The 15,341-nt window shown below is 47.2% G+C and overlaps 1 protein-coding gene across 3 annotated transcripts in view; it reads left to right on the top strand.

Annotated features, from left to right (window-relative positions):
• Positions 1-15,341, top strand: part of TNKS2 (tankyrase 2) — a 2,182,082-nt gene that overhangs the window by 567,727 nt on the left and 1,599,014 nt on the right. The gene's annotated exons all lie outside the window — the stretch shown is intronic.

Consider the following 15,341-nt stretch of genomic DNA (forward strand, 5'->3'; position numbering starts at 1 on the left):
TTTTCCCCTGCATTGCTCAGCTTGATGTCACCGGATCTGTCCCATGGACCTCCATGAGGTTAATGGAAAATATGTGGTGACCTCAACAATGGACCCCAGATGTCCAGGAGCAGAACATTCAAGGAGACAAGAAAGCACTGTCAAGGACACTCAAACCAGGCATGCCTGTGAGTTACTAAACAAATTGCCACTCTAATAAGGGAGCCCAAACTGTAAGTTTATAAGCTAAGGACATTTTGAATCCCAGAAGAAGACACTTTGCTGTGTTTTGATCAACACTGTTTCAAATTGGTTCCATCATTTCATTTGCCTAACCCTGTAAATATTCCCAATAAATCATGTTTGACCGATGCTTCGTTGTCTGCCTATTGTTGATCCAACTATGCTTTGTGATTAGCCGCAATGCTTTACACACAAAAGTGGAGAGATAAAGTGGTAGGAATGGAGCCAAACACCTTGCTGAACTTGGTTTTCGCTCATTGCTCCCAATGGCTCTGGAATCTCTGTTCTATTTGGCAACAGGTTTACCCTGAATAGCCACATCTATTGCAACTATCACCTTAGACATGCCCACAACAACGCCCCATCGACCTTTGACTATAAAGTTGCTTTTTTTTGGTCCATTATCTAAATCAGATTAATCTATGCCAACTTCTTGATCATTCGCCTACTGCAGCCCTGCCACCCCATTAAGCAAAAGCTCCAGAAAGAACAAGATGGGCAGATTAATCCACAACCCAAATATGCATGATCACACTTCTCAAGAGTGTATGCTACTTAATTGCCTCTTTGTGGCTTCCTGCATCACGTTTTAAATTATACTTAGCCCCCAAAAACAATCGACAATGTTGGGAACACCATTCTACAAAGCTGCATCAGAAGGGGGGAAATCACCATCTACACGATGTGACTCCTGGTGATGGTACAGAGTTGCTCTAGTCACCCCATTGTATAGATCACACATCCTGAAGCTAGTCGGACTGTAGGTCACCTGTAGGTCACCAAGAGATGTATTATATGAAGTCGGTGACTGGGCTCTGTATAAATCCATTTGCATAAAGAGGTAGAAGATTTGCTCTGATGCAGCAAGAAGTATATTGCTCTTGCCAATTAAGCTGCATAGTATTCAGCTTTTTAATTCCTCTGTTTTCTCCCACCAGAAGTGAAGCGTCTTCCTTGCTAATATTCAATTTGATTCACACATTTGACTTTAATCTTCTTGTATGGGCTTGGAGGTGTTATACATTAATGCAGCTGTGGGGTAACCTCATAACAAGCAGACATAGAAAAAACAATCCACCAGGGAAAAAGGCTGAGCACACACTTTTTTCAAAAAGAACAAGAGCTTTATTGTGTATACAAAAATTAAATGGCGACAACAGGGTATTATAAGTCCACTGCCAAAGAGCTCTCTGCCTTCATTAAAGCGAGTATCTAATTATAAACACAAACATCGTCATCAATGATGCATTCGATGTACAGTGTTCATCCCCTACCTTTATTCGCTACTGCCTATTTACATGCTAATAGTCACGTATAGACCCTTCTCCCATTGGCTGCATCATCTTCTCTCCAGTCTTCTTCACACATGGGCAACAGCCTCTTAACTCTGAGTTACTGTAAAATGATTGGTTAGACTTTAAAACGCACCACTCTGTCCTCCGATCGAACCATGTGATGTGCACCTGGTCTTCAACATGAGCTCGAAAGATACATTTGTGGTCAGCCTGGTCCTTGCAAACAAAACAACTCTTTTCTCTTAACAGACACAGGCTTTTTTCTCATCCTCATCCCCCATCATGCCTCCCAATATCTTCACTGTCCAAGCCAGGATGGCATCGACCGATGAAAACAATGTGTTGAACCAATCTTCAGCTTGCACTCTTGCTTCACCTTCCATGCCAGTCTTTAACTTGTGCAAGGCCTCTATAATAAGTGTCAGAGACGCGGTCTCTGCGTTATTTTGGGGGGCATACGTGCAAAAGGATAATCCTATCTTTTTGCACACACCCCCCCTTCCATCGCCATCAGAAGATCTAGGATGTTCCGGTTTTGGAGTGTCATCAACCGGATTGCCCACGGCTCACTATTGATGGCGTTTAGACCTTTCTGTATCATTTGCCAACTGGATCACCCCCACCAAACGATCTGCAGCCATTTTGCGTTTGCTACAGCCTGGACCCCTGGCATCAGAAGAGACGCAAAGAACACCTCTATCTTGGTATACAACCAATATTTGTCTGGAATTGCTTTGTGCAGCTTGAATGAATCTTCTGACAGATAATTCGATCACTTCTTGCGCAACTTTAAAAATCGCTTCTTCTTGGTCCATATACCCCCAGGTTGGGGGCGGGAGGTTGGATTGAAGCTGCAATGCACTTTGCTTAGATGCTACAGTCAAATGGGCTTCAGGCACCATGAGGATAACTGAGTGCAACATTGTTAATGAACATGTTCCTCGCCAGGAAGGAGGGAGATGCAGGTATGCTTGCTGATCAAACACCCAGTACAGATCCATTAGAGCCACTGTTCCTTTTACAAGATCTGGAATGAACATTGTCTTGTTGCACTAAGTATTGGCACCCACAGGGACAGTCCCATGCCCTCAGAAACAGAACAGATATTCTTTGACTGTTTGAATCTTTACTGGAGTCTCTCACATGCTTCAATCTGTGTCAGTTTTCATATGTATGCAGTCCATGTTGTGAGACAGTTCTTATCAATGTTCCATATTACTTTTTCGCCAAATCCTGCCAACCCCCCTGCCACACAGCTTACCACCGCTTTCTCCCATCTGTTCGACACAAACAGTACTCCGTCCAACTTCAGTCTCTGTCCATTAGTGCAACTTGTACTTTATGCCCCTGGAACAAAATGCAAACCTGACACAGCCCTAGATGAACTAAACACTGGGCCTCCATGGGTGACATTCCCTGGGGTACTAACGTTTTGGGCGCATCTGACGCATGGGGGATGATGGAGCAGACAGAACAACTCCCGTTGTACCTCTGTTTCTCCAGCATGGGGTCTGGCATGGTTCACATGCTCATTCCCTGTCATCAGGCTGGGAATCCTCGGTAAAAGAATGAACAGTTTCACTTTCACTTACAAACTGTATTTCTCCTCTAAACCAATCATTGCACTCTGGGTCATACTGCCCCCATCCAATGACTGCCCTCTCCCTAAACCCCACCTGTGGCAGCCATCTTCATATTTGTACAGCACGTTTAAGTGGTGGGAGTCCTTGAGTTTTGCTCTGTGAACTATACTACGATTTTTGCGCTTTTTCGAGGAAAAAGTCTTATTTTTGTCAAAAGAGCCAGTGTGCTCTTCTCTTCATCGGCCGACAAGCGGGGATCTGTTTGTCAGTGAATTTCAGTGCCCCTGAAGATCAAAGGATCGTCGCGTTTTCATTGAGGTTTCCAGAAGGCCATTGGGCCTACTCCGCACATCTGACCATGATGGAGGAGAAGGAGTGAAGTTCAAGCTCTGCGGTGTGGTTAAGCACCAAGGCTTCTGCCCCGTGCCCAAAGCAGGGTCAAGCAAGGTCATGTCTCACCCAGGACCGGCTGGTCCGAGGAGCGCGCTTCTAATTCCTTTGAGGGCGCCCCATCCGTGGGGCCCCAAGACACAGCCAAGCTCTGCAAGTCGGTTTCCTTTGAGGTCGCCGCGCATGCAGGTCCCGCAATGGGCAGAGCGCGATCAACCTCACTTTCTGCCTCCGTCTCCAGCCATCAATCAAGCTCATCCTCGAAATGGAAATCGGTCAACCCGGCTAAGCTGCGGGAGAAGCCAGAGAAGCCTAGGGTGGAACAAAAGATGGCCGACCTGCCCAAGAAGGCCCATGCGGCACAGGATAGATCGTCATCGACGATTGAGTTGGTGGCGGCCACCCTCTCGAAGGCCAAAGGGGCTGACCCTTTGCAGGTATTCCAGTGGGAGGTGGGAGGCCTCGGCTGGATCGGTGGCAAAGACACAGGAAAAGAGGATGCTGCCGCTGAGCCCAGCTCTGACCCCTCAAGGTGAAAAAAAGGGGGGGGGGCAATGAGGTTCAAAGCCAGCCGCAGGCCATGCCCTAAGACATGGATGTTTCATCTTCGGACGAGGAGGACCAGGAGACCGTACACCCGATCCACGAGGACGTGGAGGATGACGACGGCACAGAAAAGGACGCCTCTGACGCCTGTGGCCCCGGATCAGCCTCTTGTCGAAAAAGAGGAAGCGCCATCCAACGCCCCCTCATCAAGCCCCCTCATCAACCTCGACACACGCGCCCATTGCCCTCCACTCCCCCGATGGATCTGGACACAGGGATCGGCACAGCCACGGCGACGACGGATGATGACATCACGGCGGGCAGATCATAGCAACCAAGGGCATCCCCACTGGATGAGGTGGGGTAATTTCACGCAAGTGCCTACGGTCGCAACCATCGCCAGACTCTGTGGTGTCGGCGGCAGTGAGGAAGAGATAGTTTAACCCCTCGTCATCAGTCCCTCCGGACAGCAAGGGGAAGAAGTTGGACGCCATGGGGAAAAAGGTCATCTACTCTGCGGCATTGACCGGCATGGCGGCCAATGCACTGGCGATCCTGGCCTGGTACGACCAGGAACTGTGGAACAAACTAGCCCTGATTCTGGTGTTCCTGCCCAACGACAAGCGGGTGGAGGCGATCGGATTCCTCCAAGAGGGGGAGGTGGCTTCAGACCATGCCATCATGGTGGTCCTGGACATCGCTGACTCCGGTTTCTGACTGATGGGGAACGGTGTCTGCCTCCGGCGTCGAGGCTGGCTGAAGGGCATCAATTTCCATCAGGAGGTCCAGACGAGGGTACTGGACATGCCCTTCAGGGATAACCTCTTGGGGAAGGTTGTTGACGAGTCCTTGCAAACCATCAGCGAGTGAGAACAGATCTCCACCGACAGATGGGTGCCGGACACTCTCACCCACAGGCATACACTGGAGTTTCAGTGAAAGTTTCAGTGGATCCCTCCGGTGACCCGGCAGGAGCCGCACATCCCTCATCTCCTGCAGGAAGTACGGGCCATGCTAAGAAAGGGGGCGATGGAGCTAGTTCCAAGTTGACTCCGGGGCTCCGCACTCTTCTTGAGATACTTCTTAGTCAAAAAGAAGACCAGGGACTGGAGGCCCATTCTAGACCTGCAGCGTCTCAAGTACCTCAAGTCTCATAGATTCAGGATGGTCACGTTGTAGCATGTGCTTGGCCAACTGGAGGAAGGAGACTTCTTGTCGTCGCTGGATCTGGATGACGCCTACTTCCACGTCCCCATTTACAGGAAACACCGGAGGTTCGTACGCTTTGTAGTGCAGGGGAGACACTACCAATTCAAGGCCCTCCCTTTTTGCCTAAAGTCGGCACCCAAGGTGTTGCTGAAGTGCCTGGCACCAGTGACGGCCCATCTACATCTGAGGGATATATGTGTACCCGTAACTGGATGACTGGCTTATCTGGGTGAAGTCAAGAGAGTTAGCCGTCGAACACATGGAGAGGACCGTCCAGCTGCTGAGGGATCTGGCGTTCTCCATCAATTATCCAAAGTCCTGCTAGTCGACCTCCCAGAACACACTGTTCCTAGGGGCCAGGCTCATCAGGGTCTCCTGCCTGGTGTCGCCGATGGAGAAGAGGATAGCCGATGTGCTGGGGACAGTGCAACAGCGGTTTTCACTGAAGACAGCCACGGTGCGGACCATCAAGTAGCTGCTCAGTATGTCATTTTGCATCTACCTTATACGGCTCTGCAGGTTGCTGATGCGTCCTGTCCGGAAGTTTCACAGACAAGATCCCTCTCAGCAAGGAGTTCTGTCGGGTGATCAGGTGGTGTGGCGTACACTCAACATTTAGATAAGATTACGGAACCAAGACCGTTCTATTGGAGCTGAAGTCTAGACTCTTGGATGACATGGATAATGGAAAATCTTCTCTCCTGATGTTGCTGGATCTCTCTGCGGCCGTCATCTTGGTTGCCCGGTTGAGGGACGTTGCTAATTTCTCAGGTGAAGCGGCTTTATGGATCTCGTCGTTTCGAAGCAATAGAGAATGTCAATTATATTTTGGAGAAGCAGAAGCTGCTCCTATGATTCTTGAATATGGTGTCCTGCAGGGTGCTTGCATCTCTCCCTTTACAAAATGTTCACAGTCCCTTTCTTTGCTCTCGTAGAACAGAACGGTGTGGCCTTTACAAACTTCGCTGATGACACCTAATGTTTCATGGGGTCACACGAAGACGATTAAATTCTTCTCAACAAAGTGTACAATCTCATCCAAAAATGTATGTTGCAGAAAGGTCTTGCTTTGAATAGAGCTAAGACGGAACTTATGGTGGTTGGCACTCCAAATATGGTATGGAAATTAGGATCTGCCTAGGAGTTTTTTCATTGAAGATATAAAAATGACAACAAAAAAGAAAGTTAAGACGCTAGTCATTTTCCTCGACCATCACTTGAACATGAAGGTGCATGATAGCAGTCTGGTTTCATCTTCTGCTTATTATATCAAACTGTTAGTCCATCTTCGCCCTTTTATCACACAAACTAATGCAGAGAATATTGCGAGGGTCTTGGTGGGATCCAAAATCGATTATTTTGCCGTCTGTTGTATGGCATCACAAACTTGGATTGTAACCGCTTGCAGGTGATCCAAAACAATGCGGTTCGAGTGGTCATTGGTCTCGCCTGGAGAGACCACATCTCGGAGGCCAGACTGAACCTGCACTGGCTTCCAGTAGAATCGAGACTAGTGTATCGCCTTCTGCTGATAACACACAAATGACACATGGGTAAAATGCCTTCTTACCTACAGGATCTGCTCATTGAGAAAACAAATACTACACTTCTCAGATCTAACAATACTGATCAGTTAATTTCTCCCAATTTAACACCAACAAAACTATGCAAGGAACTTCTCTGAATGTGGCTCCAAGAGCTTGGAATGCCCTTCCGCCTGACCTCGGAGAATTAAAGTCTACAGAGATTTTCAGAAAAAAATTAAAAACTCATTAATTTGCCTAACTTTCCTTTTGGCTGGAGTGCCATCTCATTAGGAGTCTTGTTCGCTTTTTATGGTCTTGTTTGTCAGTTTTTGTTGATTCATGTGCGCCCTTAAGCCTATGGGTCCCTGGATGCATGTTATAAATCAATTAAAATAAAGTAAACATCACCCGGGGCACAGGGTTTCAAAAGCCCCCATGCCAGGAGATGGGCACCACGGACGCTTCCCTGGAGGGCTGGGGAGCCAACACCGGACGTCTGCATGCCAGACACCTGTAGCTGCTGGAGGAGAAGGATCTCCACATCAATATCCTGGAGCTGCGGGCAGTGTTCTGGGCGCTCAAGTCATTCCTTCCATCCCTTAAGGGCTAGGTGGTGAGGATCTTCACGGACAACACCACCATGATGTTCTACATCAGGAAGCAGGGCACTTGATCCCCAGTGCTCTCCAAGGAGGCTCGGAGCTTGTGGCACAGGGCCGTCGGACAAGATATGTTCCTGATCCCCTTTCACCTGGCAGGATTCAAGAACACCATCGCTGACTCCCTCAGCAGGGAGTTGCGCTCCTGCCATGAGTGGGAACTTCGGCAGGACGAGGTGGACCGCATCTTCATCAAGTGGGCAGGCCCAAGATCGAACTGTTTGCGACGGCAGCGAACTCCAAATGGCAGAAATTTGCCCGCAGGTTCATTCAGCTGAGGAGCATGGGGGTCGCGTTCTCCTTCCTGTGGGAGGGCCTGTTTCTTTACACGTTCCCTCCATTGCCTCTCCTGCTGCGAGTCAACAGTCAACTCAAACAGTGCCATTGCAGGATGATACTCATTGCCCCAGCGTAGCCGAGGCAGATTTGGTACCCAGACCATCTCAGCCTTTCGGCATTGCTTCTGGTCAAGCTGCCAGTGGTTGCAGAACTGCTCACCAGAGGAGGCGGCGCAATCCTGCATCACAACCCCGGGTCTCTGAACTTGAGGGCTTGGCTCCTGGAGCCCTAGAGTTTGGAGGATATGATTTGCTGGCAGACTACAGGGAGTTCCTTGCCAGAGCGTCATCAACTCTAAGTGCTACGGTCACAAGTGGCAGCTTTTTGCTACGTTGTGCTCGTCCAAGAAGACCACCCATCTGAGTGTCAAAGCCCCGCAGATTCTTCCATACTTGTTGTCTTTGGCCAAGGTGGGACTGGCGCATGCCTCTAACAAGGTGCATCTGGTGGTTATCTCCTGCTACACCAGGTCTCCAGGAAGATTTTCTGTTTGGTCCCACCATGTGGTCAAGGAGTTCCTCAAAGGACTGTTTAAATCTTTCCCGCCAGTGAAGGCTCTTGCCCCGGCATAGGAACTCAACGTGGCGCTGATGAGGCTCTTGGAGGGGCCCCCGTTAGAGCCTATGCATCAGGACCCTCTCGTTCCTCTTGTGGAAAATGTCTTTCCTGCCGGCCATCACCTCTGCCAGGAAGATGGGTGAGATCCAGGTCCTATTCTGCAATCGGCCAAATCTGACTTTCCATGAATTGAGGGTTTGTTTGTTTGTTTATTTATTTATTTGGTAATGCGAACCAAACCCTTAGGTAGCCGGGCGCAGCAGTACACAAATGGATGGTGCTATGAATGCACCCCTCCTTCATGCGAAAGGTTCCGTCGGAATTCCACCTCAACGAGCCTCTGGTGTTACCTGTATTTTTTCCAAAACCTTTGTCACTGGCTGAAAGGGCTTTGCACTCGCTGGATGTTGCTCGTGCACTGAAGTTCTCAGTGGCCCGCACAAAAGTTTTCAGAAGACATCTCAACAGTTCGTGAACTTTGGTCCTGTGAACCATGGAAGGCCTTGTCAAAGGCTTCCATCTCCAGCTGGCTCTCTGGCTGTATCACACATTGTCATCGGTTGGCAAACCGACCGCTGCCCGGCCGTCCGTGAGCCCATTCCACCAGAGCGATCACTGCAACAACAGCGTTCCTGTCTGATGTGCTCCTGCTGCACATCTGCAGAGCTACTACATGGAGGTCTACACACACCTTCACAAGGCTCTGCTGCGTTGACCGGGATTCCAGAGAGGAGCCCCCCCTGTCGGCCAAGCAGTGCTACGCAACCTCTTCGCTTGAGATGAGTCTGTTCCATAGGTAAGAGTGTTCCTTCTGTTGAGCCTTGCACCTCCCGTGGTTGTTTAATGTTGTACTACTATGTATTCTTTATTCATGAGCATGTGAATCCATGCCAGACCCCATGCTGGAGAAGGATCAAGTTACTTACCTGTAACTACTGATCTCCAGCATGGGTCTGGCATGGATTCACATGCGAACCCTCCGGCCTACCCCTCTGCGGCTCTTCACTTGGTCATACTGCCACTTCACGTGCTACCAAATCTGAGGATGGCTGCCAGGGGAGGGGCTTAGGGAGAGGGCAGTCATTGGCTGGGGGCAGTATGACCCAGAGACCAGTGATTGGTTACTACTGAAAAAGACAGATCAGAAACAAAACTGATACTGATTTTTTCTATACCGAGGATTCCCGGCCTGACGACGGGGAATATTCATGAGCATGTGAATCCATGCCAGACCCATGCTGGAGAACAACAGTTACAGGTAAGTAACTTGTTCCTGCTGTATAATCGTAAGAACCCATGCTGGAGAAGGAACAAGCTGCTTAACTGTAACTGTTGTTCTCCATCATGGGTCTGGCATAGATTAACATGCAAACCCTCCCTCCATCCTTGGTGGGGCTCTTCTGGGTTCATACCGGCACCTCACGTGCTTCCAATCTGAAGATGTCCGCTGGGGGCAAGACTCAAGGAAACTAACGTCATTGGATGGGTGCAGTATGACCCCGTCTTCAGTGATTGGATATCGGGCAAAAGGCAGTATTCAATCTTTTAAAGCAATGCTGCTTTTCCTTTCTTACCAAGGGTTCCCAGCCTGACGATGGGGAATATTCATGAGTATGTGAATGCATGACAGACCCATGCTGGAGAACAGCAGGTAAGTAACATATGCCTTGTTCCCAAAAAGGTTCTTATCTGCTATATCTTTCAATGGTTGGACAGGATCAATACAAAAACAAAGAGGTGATGGCTGGAAGGTTTAGAATGAATCTTAACCACTGGCATTGCTCTGGGCAACCCTCCAGACCACCGTTCTTTGCCTGCCAAGCCATTACAGAAGGAGAAAGACCATATGCAAATCAGGCTTGGCCCCACCCCAAAAGGGGCAGTCTAGCCCGAACTGCTAGGCCACATCCCTTCTGCACAAGACCACAAGCATCCCCAAACATGTTCGCCCTTGTTGGGGCTCATCAGCAATGCCGGTGGCGTCTCGTGTGCATACACACACAAAATACACGGATATATTTGAATCCGCCGTAATGGCAGATTCAAATATATCACCTAAGAAACAGGAAAAACAACAAATGCTTTAATAAGGTACAAGGGACTCTAAATATTATCAGAGCAGTGGTACGTCCGGGAGGAGGAAAGGTACTTACTCGTACGATCGAATAGCATCAATGTAAAAGGGCAATCCCAGAAACCGACGGCGGTGGCGTGAATGGTAATATAGCAGCCATACACGTCACTTTAGGCGATCTATTTGAATCCGCCATTACGGCTGCATTAGTGCCTTCCGTGTCAACTGTATGACACTCTTGTGATTCATTGATTCGTGCAGTTACGCGTTACTCCATTAGGTATGTGCCTCGATTTTGTTCATTTGTCTAATTATTAGCCCAGTCCACTTGATTCCTGATGATATTGGTATTCCATACAGGAGTTCTTCAGGATTTCCTCTCTGATTGTTGTGCATGGTAAGGTTTCAATACTTTCTTTTCCTCTTGATTCTCACTAGCTTTTAGTGTTTCTCCTTTTTTGGGTAGTTCACCTATTAATTATCTGGCGTTGCTACGTTATACTATTCAATCTATCACAATTCATTTCTTGGTATACCAAAATGCTTGCAGTGCTATTTTAGCACAGATCGAATTTAGCTCTTTGGTGCTTTAGATTTTTACTGTTAGATACACTCCTTACTACTATCTTTTTTAGGTGACTGTTGTTTGAATTGCACGTGTGATGACTCCGGTGTTAGAGGTTCTTTCATGGTACCCAGCTCACCAATGTTGTTCTCATACATGAAATACAGTATACTGCTTTATCCAAGTATCTGATATGGCATTCACATATAACCATACCATTTTTTCTACCATTACTAATTGTGATCTCTTTGTTTTTTCTTTATGTACAAATCCCTTCCGCAACTTCTGTTCTTCCCTCTCAACCTGTCATTGTGGTATGCTATATATCTCTTTATTTGTATTCTGTTACATCCATTTCTCATTACCTTTGGTCAATATGTATTAATGTGACACATTTTATTTCTTATGTGCATGTGGACAATCTTGTCTTTATTGACTTATCGGATGTATCCAAACTCCATATTTTCATGTTTCATAATTTTGATGTTTATTGCAACATTATTAATTTGAATTATAACTTGTTGGGTCTTGTTAATTTGTTTAAATTACCCAGTCTTGAGGACGACCTGTGTGTCGAAACACGTGTCGGCTGTTTGTTTTTGAATTAAAGCATCCAAGTATTATTGTTTTGCCTTATTGTAATGGTGTGAGGCGCATTCCCACCCCATCTCCCACTGAATAATCTTAATATACAAATCCATTTCATCCATGCATAAATATATCAATGAAAAAGAAATATGCGAACTCAAACTTCCAAAATACCATGGCATTGTTCAATAATTTGTATAATGGCAGCATGGGACTTCCTAAAACATAACCATTAATATTACTCATTGCATGAAATATAGACATAAAAATGTCTTAACAAATATTTGTAGTCTATGAATTTCACATAGAAAAACATTAACTGGAAACATTTCTGCACTTCAAAGTAAAATGTCCATAAATTGCACATAGGATGCTTTGCATGTTGCAGCAGTTAAAGAATATGTAAAAAAATGTAGATCCAAACCATTACCTTGCTTATGCTGAACAGGATTCATTGCGAACGCACCCTCATTACTTATGTGGCAGCGTTGATTCAGGAACACCAGCGACTCTGCAACCATACCAACATTGTGTACGACTGGCATCACGGGCGCATTGAAAGTATATATTTAATTCAGTAACCCAAATGTTAAACCTCCATTCACCCGACCAGTCCAATGCACGTAACGGCTCAAAAAACAGTAAGATGATCATCCTTTCCGCATTCGTCATCGCGTACGTTCACGGCATGACGTCCTTTCCTCGAATAATGTCTACAGTTTGATACTCAGCAAAGACACGCAGGCCGCTGTGCCGCAACAGACCCCGAACACTCAGGAACACTACGTTCGTCCCTCCGCCATCTCCAGCAGCTTGGAAAATACGTCATCATTTGAATATGAGTGCTCACGCAACACGGGTCTCCGGAGCCACTCAATTGAAAATGCAGGACTTGCACACCAACATTACACGGTCCCATACAAATTAAGTTAAGTAGGAAAGGCAGGAGCTAAACAGATAACATCCTTTCAGTTAGGTTTTCCCATCCTGTGTGCCCCAACTGTAACTATTGGAACACTCATGTCAGATATGATTCCAGATGACATCATTGCATTCCACCATCTGCACAGTGTGTACCCAGTGCAAATAGATACTATAGATACTACAGAGACCGACGGAGCAATTTAAAAGCGAAGCAAGCAGTGCGACATGCATTCTTTTTAGCAATTGCCTTATTGCCTCCACTTTGTAACAGTTACAGTTTGCATAAAAATAACCGCAAAGCCAAGGCTTCCATTCTTCCTCCCGGGCCTGCCGAGGCCCAGCTGCTTCAAAATGGAAATGAGCATTTTATTTTGTTCAGGTTTCAGCCAGCGCTCCCCACGTTTGTTATCTGGAATGCCCTACACACGCAGCGAGTGCTAGCAGAACAAAATATAATGCACATTTCTATTTTCATGAGGGTATTAGGATTCCGAATTGGGAACACGCAATGCCGCCCAGCCAGTCCCAGAGCCCAGAATTACCTTAGGAGGTGGTCAACTCAAGCCTGCTCTCACACACCGGACATCGCTGCTGCCGAGGACAAGAGCGAGCCGTGGCGTGAGTCGTCTGCTGTCTCCAAGCAGGAAAGGCACGCTCTGCCACAGCATGCTGCCTGCTCCACCACACCATATGACCGCATTTGGTATGCACTGTGCTCAGCCTTCAGCAGATGCATGGGAAGTGGTGCATGCAACATTGGAGGCGGGGCAAACAACAAAAAAAGTGGTGCAGCTGTGCCGGTGTGTTTTTTCCTGTAATTGAGGGTTTGAGACAGGTGAGGTCAGATCTGGGGAGACATATCCCTCTTTGTCCGCACTGCCTGTACCCATGACCCCTGGGCCTCCCTCTACCGCACCAACAGGTCCCCAACAGATTCCCGAACCTCTGCTGTGGTTTCTGGGCGTAAAGACATGTCCCTATTTCTCTTTCCTGACTTGGGTTGGTGGAAACCTTGTCAAGGATCCCTTCCTAGGCCTCTTAATGTAGTGGGGATTGACAGTAACATACCTTAACATTTTGAACTTTGAATCACAGCCACTTGCATCATCCAATCACATTACCTGAGAAGTATAACTTTGGAACTTATTTTAGGGCTGTACTTACAAAGTGCTGGTGCTATTGTTTTGTTTTATGTTTGCTTTGAAGTGTTTCTACTAAACCTCATGTACTGTGGCGGATCAGAAGAAGGGCTTGTACACATTAAGGAATGTTACTTCTCTTTTAATGAAAATATAGGTAAAAGGAATATGTTTCCCTATTACTGAAGGGATCACCCTACTTATCTAAATCAACTAAGGTGCTCATCTTTCGTCTGGAAAGTCCAAAAGTAACTGTCCTCTGTCCCAAAACCTAACTCTACCTGACCCTACCACTACAATGAATAACTGAAGAGGCCAAACAAATGTCTCTGGTCTTCTGAAACGTTTTGAATACGTACTTCCTTTATTTCTCTTCCATAATGGTCTCTTGAGACTTCCCTCATTAGCGCCTGTAGCTCTTCACATATACTTGTGGGTTTTGAACTGTCTTTAATGCCAGGCTTATTTCATGTTTCCTTGGAATATCTTCTCCCCCTTGTGGCTTTCACATTATAGTGTGTATATTCTCGAGGGTTAATATTCCCTGGGTTTTCTATGACTGTATGCCAACTATGGTTTCCCCCCTCTCCTGGGTTCTTGGTACTGGATTGTCTCTCTTCTGATCCTGTTTGCTTAAGTCTCTTTACATAGTACTTGTCACACTGGTTCTGGTGGGTTCTCTCCTCTTCTTAAGATTCTGTACCCGGGGTCTTCTGTATGGGGTCATAAATAAGAGGCAGACTGTGATAAATCAGAGGTGATCATCCCAAAAGCCCTGCCCTGCACCCCTTCTCATGTGGCCAGGGAAAGGCAGCCGCTACCTGATTCTGATTCTAGGGTGGTATGTGGGAGGATCACATGATAGGGGACTCTTGTCAGGAGGAATGGGAGAATCCCCTTTGCAATTTCCCTAATGCTCCTACAGTCCTGATGACCTATTGTAAAATTGATGATTCTGTTTCTAAAACAACTAAGAACATTGTGGACTTCAAATCCCATAATGCTCTTAGCACTGAGACGAGAAAGCGGGATCTAGAGTTGCACAACTCTAATATGCAGTGTAGTTGTAATAATGATCCACACCTGAACGGGACCTTTAAACATCTAGGGGCCTTTCAGGTGTGGGCCATTAAGGAGGAGAAGCAGCAGAAGCAGCAGGAGAAGGCAGAGGTTGGAGCCGCCACATTGCCTGCAGCGTGACACTGTGCAGAGAACCTGGCGGAGGTCGGGGTCCAGCCAAATGCAGAGGACACGCAGCTGGAAGCAGTGCGAGTGCTAGCTGTCCTAAAGGAGAGGGAAGCTCTGTGTCCTGCATCTCGCTCGAGTGTGAAGTCTAGACAGGAGCGCTTGTGGAGCAGCAGGTGCTCCACTGACAGCGCAAGCAGAAGAAGGCTTATCCGAGCTGTCAAACTTCAGGGAGACCCTGACGTGTGAAGCAGAAGCAGCGAGTCCAGCGGAAGTACCAGGACAGACCAGTGAGTTGACCTAATGGACGTTGACCTTGAGCTGCTCAAAAATAGACCGCTATACAAAAGTGCACCATTTGAATATCAAACCATTAAACTAAAGCTGACTGGGCGAGAACATTGTAACCCACATTGCCAAAGCTAAGAGGAGGCAATAATTGAGCAGAGTGAATGTAATCTCCCAAAAGGGAGACGTCAAACAAGAGAACTTTGTAACCTGTATTGTCAAAGCCAAAAAGGCAAAGTGGTCAAAATAGT

Source organism: Ambystoma mexicanum, chromosome 8, assembly GCF_040938575.1.
Source record: "Ambystoma mexicanum isolate Mex_15411 chromosome 8, UKY_AmexF1_1, whole genome shotgun sequence".
In the NCBI taxonomy this organism is placed as follows: domain Eukaryota; kingdom Metazoa; phylum Chordata; class Amphibia; order Caudata; family Ambystomatidae; genus Ambystoma; species Ambystoma mexicanum.